Source organism: Papaver somniferum, chromosome 10, assembly GCF_003573695.1.
Source record: "Papaver somniferum cultivar HN1 chromosome 10, ASM357369v1, whole genome shotgun sequence".
In the NCBI taxonomy this organism is placed as follows: domain Eukaryota; kingdom Viridiplantae; phylum Streptophyta; class Magnoliopsida; order Ranunculales; family Papaveraceae; genus Papaver; species Papaver somniferum.
In genome coordinates this window covers 61,787,576-61,794,652 of record NC_039367.1, presented here as the reverse complement: position 1 = coordinate 61,794,652, position 7,077 = coordinate 61,787,576, and positions in this window count along the sequence as shown.

Sequence of the window (7,077 nt, the reverse complement as noted above, 5' to 3'; positions counted from 1 at the left end):
GAAGAACAAGATACCTGGGTTTTGCAAGAACTGCCGGAGGGGAAGAGAGCACTAGGAAGTAAATGGATATATACAGAGAAGTATGATGAAAATGGGAATTTGGTTCGCTTAAAAGCAAGATTGGTGATCTTTGGAAATCATCAAGTGGAAGGCTTAGACTACAAAGAGACCTTCGCACCGGTAGCAAAAATGACAACAGTGCGCACTTTTCTAGCTGTTGCAGCTGTTAAAAATTGGGAAGTACATCAGATGGATGTACACAATGCGTTTCTACATGGAGATTTGGAGGAAGAGGTGTATATGAAAATACCACCTGGATTTGCGAAAGGCAATCCTAATATGGTATGTAGAATGAAGAAATCATTGTATGGTTTGAAACAAGCTCCACGTTGTTGGTTTGCGAAACTATCAACAGCTTTGAAGAATTATGGTTTTCGGCAATCTTATTCAGACTATTCTCTCTTCACTATGATAAACGGAAAGATGCAACTTAATGTCTTGGTATATGTGGATGATTTGATTGTTGAAGGAGATAATATAGTGGAGTTAAATAAATTTAAAACATACTTGGGACAGTGTTTCAAGATGAAAGATTTGGGAAAATTAAAATATTTTCTGGGCTTGGAGATTGCTCGCAGTAAACAAGGCATTTATGTTTGTCAGCGGAAATATGCATTAGACATTATTATGGAGACGGGGTTGTTAGGAGCAAAACCGGCAGAGTTTCCAATGGAAACTAATCATCGTTTGGCTTTAGCAACAGGGGAGTTGTTGAGTGATGCAGAAAGGTATCGACGATTGATCGGAAGATTGATTTATCTGGCTGTGACTAGACCGGATCTAGCTTACTCTGTGCATATTTTGTCACAGTTTATGCAGCATCCAAGACAAGAACATTGGGAAGCTGCACTTCGGGTAGTAAGATATTTGAAAAAGAATCCTGGGCAAGGAATTTTGTTGCGCTCTGATAGTAGTTTAAGTTTGAAAGGATGGTGTGATTCAGATTGGGCAAGCTGTCCTTTGACTAGACGATCGTTGACAGGATGGTTTGTGCTTCTTGGAGATTCACCAGTGTCTTGGAAGACTAAAAAGCAGTGCACAGTTTCTCGGAGTTCAGCTGAAGCAGAATATAGATCTATGGCTGCAGCTACTTGTGAATTGAAGTGGTTGAAGCAATTACTAGGTGATTTGGGAATTCGTCATACACAGGGAATGAGTCTTCTTTGTGATAGTCAGTCGGCATTGTATATTGCTCAGAATCCCGTATTTCACGAAAGAACTAAACATATCGAAGTGGATTGTCATATCATCAGGGATGCGATAGTACAGAAAATTATTTCTCCCTCGTATACGCCCACAGGAATACAGTTGGCGGATATCTTCACCAAAGCATTAGGCCGAGTTCAGTTTCAAGGTCTTTTGTCCAAGATGGGCATTTGTGACCTGCATGCTCCGTCTTGAGGGGGGGTATTAAGGAAAGTGGTAATACTTTCCAAGACCGTAATGGTTAGTCTATGGAAAGTATTGCCCATATCAGTCACGGACTTGATACTGATAAGGTAAGTGGTATATATATAGAAAGTATTGTCCATATCAGTCACAAACTTGAGACTGATAAGGTAAGTGGTATATATTAGGAAAGGATTGGTTATGTAAGTCATGATTGTGAGACTTATAAGGAAAGTCTCAAATCAGTGTCTTAGGTAAGTTTGGAGAACCTAATGTATAAATATCTATGAAAGTATCATGAATAAAATTAAGAGAAAAGATTTACCAAAATTTGTCAGTATCTATGTTCATGAAAGCTCCCAGTTTCTTGTTGGTATGCGTTTTGGATACATTTTCATATAAAGAGTTTGATTCTTTCATAAGTACTCATGCTCAATAGGACTTTCCATAAGTTAGAAGCTTGGTGAGAAACTTGATGATTTGGATTGGATAGTGTAGCATACGACTGGACAGCGAATTCTATGTTGGTTGTTAGTGTAGGTTGTTGGTTAAAACTAGGGAATTTTAACAAAATGCCACACTTTGGTTTTCCTGTTTAAGATAGTGCCACCGTTGTTTTCAAAATATATAAAATTCCACAACTGTTATAATTTCCGTCATGACTAGAGCTGGCAAACAAGCCAAAACCCGCGGGTTTATCCGGCCCGACCCGTAAAAAACCCGCACCCGGCTCGGCTGGTGTCTAAACAAGCCGGATTAGGGTTGGAGAAATGCCAGCTTGTGGGAAAACGGGATAACCCGTCCCGTCCCGCAAAACCGCGGGTACAATCCGTAAACCCGTGTGTATCATATATAAACAACGTTACCATCTGATAACCCTAAAAAACTAAAATGTTCGACCTTCTTCTTTTTCTCTCACAGTTGCGGCCATTAATCCAATACAGAGAACCATCACTATCAATCAATTAACCACCTCTTTCTCCTCCTCCTTCTTCTAATCATCTTCTTCTCTCCATACAGACAAACAAAGTTATGCTTTTTATTTCAGAGTTAGGGTTAGGGGATCAATTCGTTAAGAACTCAGGGGAGAAATTGAGAAGATGAAGCCGTTCTGAGTAGAAATCGAGAGTTTATGAAGAATTACTTGATGGGTTTAATCCTGAGTTAGGATAGGGATTAGAGATTGTTGCTTGTGGATGAGAGCAGATCGAGAAGACGTCTAGGGATCAGGGTGGATTCAATTTCTGGAATCAGATGAAGATTGAGTAAAAGGGGTTTGTCGATGGGGGTCTGAAATTGGGGTTTTTGTTATATGATTTAGTTAGGGTTTTAACTGGTTTGAGGTGTAGGTGACACAAAAGCTACTGAAGAGGTGGAAATGGATCTGAATTGAAGGTGGAGGAAATCAGTTAAATTAATTGAAAAAAGGAAAGCTACAAATGAATGGGGTTAGGTGCAGATATCTAGTTCAGTGATTAATCGAATGGATCAATGGAAGATTTCAAGTATCCTCATCCAAGCAGCTGGTGTTAATGGAGGAAATCGGTGAAGAACCGGAGGCTAATTTCTATTACAGAAACAACAGTTGAAATTGGGGATTTCGGGTTTTGGTTTTGGTCTAAATTGTTGTTGATTGTGTTCGATGGATGGAGTAGCTATATGTAATGATTTTGGGGGATTGAATTGTGTCAATTGTGGTTTCTTGATGTTGTTTGAGAAAGTGCATACTTAGATGTATGTTAAGACAGGGTTGTGAAGATGAAGATGCAGATGTAGCTCATGATTTTTTGTGTTGAGTGGATCTGTATTTGATTTTTGTGTTGAAATTGAATGGATCCTTATTTGATTTTTGTGTTGAATAGAGATTTAAGATGTTCAAAGCTTAAACGAGACCATAAATTAACTTCATTAGGTTTTAGATTAATATTAATTAAACAAGTCGGGTAACCCGTAAGCCCGCAGGTTTTACCCGCTACGGGTGTGGGTTGATGAAATGACGACCCGTGAAGAATATCAACCCGCAAGCTTGGACCCGTGTTAACTCGAACCCATGTAACCCGTAACAAGCGGGCCCCGGCCCGCCTGTTTGCCAGCTCTAGTCATGACCCACCTTCGTTAGTCAATCTTATTAGAACCAGTCAATATTTCATTGTAAAAGATGAAAATTTGATTAAATTTACTATGTTACCCTTAGCGACATATAAACCTAAAGCTAGGTTGTTACCGTAGCCTTCCCTTCATCTTCTTCGAGCTTTTTCCATGAAAGACCCCTCCCACTGTATCGATTTCTTAACAAAACCTACATTTCTTAAATTGATTTGAAACTGTTATTAAGTTTGAGTTGTTTGGTACGAGTTCTTAAATGCAAAATCATAACCACCAAAACCTAATTTTTAAAACAAAACCCGGAAACAACAAGAATAAGAATCAGTTCAAGGTAGGGTTAGGGTTGTGGTGATGGTTCTGGAATATAGACTGTGAAAAGGCGAGGGTACCCAAATATACCTCAAGCTAAAACTTTTCCTTCCTACAAGTCCTTTCTCCGAAAGTGATTGTCTATGGACTTAGTCGAGACAATACAACTAATCGGTTCACACTTCCTGTGATCTTCTATGAATACGAGATCGAGACAATATAACAACGAAGTATGTTTACTTGATACAGAGGTTCGGCCTTAACCAAACATAATAGGATTGCTTATCAAGTAAATAGGAATTAACGTTTGTGTAATTTACTTTAATTATAATAAAACAATTATAATGAGGAAAATAAAAGTAAATGACACAACAAGATTTTGTTAACGAGGAAATCCGCAAATGCAGAAAACCCCGGGACCTTGTCCAGAATTGAATACTCTTAGGATTAAGCCGCTATACAAAATAAACCAACTTCGTATAGTTGAGACCAAGCAACTAAACCTATAGTTCACCTAGTTCAGTCTGTATTCTCACGTCTCCAACTTATGAATAAGTCACGTACATAGAACAATTCCTTTGGTTCGTATTCCAAACAGTAAAGGAACAACAAATCTGTTTGGTATCAACTCTCTTCAACCAAGTGATATGAGTCGGACAAAGGCTCTTCTGTTTATCTCAATAAGCTCCTTCGTCAGGTCCTTAGATCTATCTTATGTTCAATTACCCAAGGTAATCGTAAGATTTTGCAATCAATACTTTTAATCACAAAGAACCGTATTGATGCCTATCTACTCAACTAATCAATCCAATCTACCACAAGGATAAACCGATTATAGTTGGATCCTCTTTTTACCAAAATAAGTATTGTGCACACCAAAGATTTATATAACCAAGTCATAAATCTTCTATCTCTTCTTTGTCTTCAAATCTTCTTAGATCTTCAATAAACATCTGCACACAACTACTTGAATCTCTTGTGATCAATCACACACATAATGGAGTCTGTTAACAATGGATTATCACAAGATCGTCTTTAGAACTAACAACAGTCTAAATATCCCTGTCGAAACTTTGAACTAGTTTGAGTGAATCTTATATCAGAAGAGAAGATTCTCAAGCATAAACAAACTAGGTGCAATCAAAGTTCAACCATCGTTAGTCAATCAAATCAATCGAAAACAAAAGATAAACCGCAATCATCTAGTTTCCCATCAACGGTACTAATAGAGCTTCTCAATCCTAAAGAAGACTTTAAACTGAGCGGCCGTAAGATATTTCGCCTAATTAGGTTACTCTCCTCTCCGAATAGGCGACTCCACCAGTATCAGTACAACAGAGGAAGTTTACTTTCACGAAGGATTAGTTTTCTAGAAATGCAAACTTCAAGTATTTATAGACAAGGAAGTTTGAACACCAAGGAATTTCCAAAACCGAAAATATTCTCAAGATATTCAATAATAATTTCCAAATTCGGTTTTCATAATTCCTGAGAATGCTCTGTCCAAAAATATTGATCGAAAATCTCCTTGGAAAATCTTTAACTAGTAAATGCACATTACTAATTCTTATTTTCCATGTATATAATTAAAAACCTTAATTAAAAGATTCTTAACTTATTTAATTTCGATCCTGGGATTTTCTTCCTTTTAGTTGTTAAGGAATATCTTTGAACAATAAAAGATACGCATTAATGCACGTGTTCAAAGTGTGTCGGCATCTTTACTTTTCAAGTCCTCTTTCATACTTACACACTTGAAACCGATTTACCACACTTCCAAACAAGTTTATAATTGGTTCATCTGACTTTGAAGAGCTATGTGATTGATGAAGAACTCTCAATCACAAATCATGGGTTTAACGGTTCTACCAAAACAAGTTTCGGTTCTACCTCCATGTGAATACTATGCATAGTCACACTAGCTTCCCGGAATTTGGTTGACTAGGTACTAGGATCGGTTCCCCACATATATATGGTATCTAACTTATATGTGTTGAACATGTCCATAGGATCGGTTCCCCTTTGCCTAAAAACCTGTTGCACATGTCCATAGGATCGGTTCCCCTTTCTGCTATAAACCTTGATGCACCTCATACAAGGATCGATTCCCCTTTGTGATGTGTTGCACCTCTTACTAGGATCGGTTCCCCTTTACCCAAAGTTAGGTCTTGCAAACTACATGATCAAATTTTAGATAGTGGTGAAAAGGTTGTCGTTCACTCAGACTTTATTGAGATTGATTCTAGGCTTACAAATAAAAAATACTAAAAAGAAGAAAATATGTACAAAATATTTGTCACAAGATGAAGAGAGTTACTGGGACTAGGATTTCGTCGAATTCATAACATAGGGTTCAATTTATTTATTCTCAACAAATAAAGCTCAATAGATAAAATTAACATGGAAGCTCAATAGATAAAATTAACATGGACTCTGGTTTTGCCAAGTTGGTTGTAAATCCTAAGAATGATGTATCAAAACATTTAAGCTAAGCATACCTCATCAAATTAAATGACAACCAATTAATTCAAATCATATTTCAATTAAAATCAATGCAAAAGTCTTAAAAAGAATTAAATAATTTTATCCATGTATGAAATTCGTCTTCCTCCGTCGTCCCAGAGATGGGTTCTAGCTCCGCATGGTAGAAACACACTCAAAGGAGTTTTTCATTGCTCAAAAAGGTGTTCACAATAATGAAAATAGGAGAAAATTAATAAAAACCGGGTTTGTAACAATTATATTTGTTACAAACCAAACTGTTACAGAGAACGATAACTATGAAGTGTCGCTGGTACTGTTGAAATACGACTATCTTCTATGGTCTTATCTCTGCAACTTGATTTTTCTCCATCCTCAACTCTCTGTCCGCGCCCCTATCACTCCATATCCCTTATGTTCACCTTCAGAACCTTTTATATACCCAGCAAGACCAAGATATCTCACCATAACTCCCCAAAATCTTCTTTTAATCGAGGATTATTCTCTGCTGCAAGACACGAGGAATAGTTTCTATTCTCAGCTTCTTCACACGTATGTTGAGGCACACATACTCCCAAAACGTTTCCAGCATATTCTAAATTGTGTACAACTTCCTCAGACACACGGTAACCTTCCAAAGATAAAAGAGATCGCAAAAATATCTCTCGGGAATGAATACTTCCCTGATTTCTTCAAAACTGTGTAACGACCCCTATTCTTTTGAATCTGACG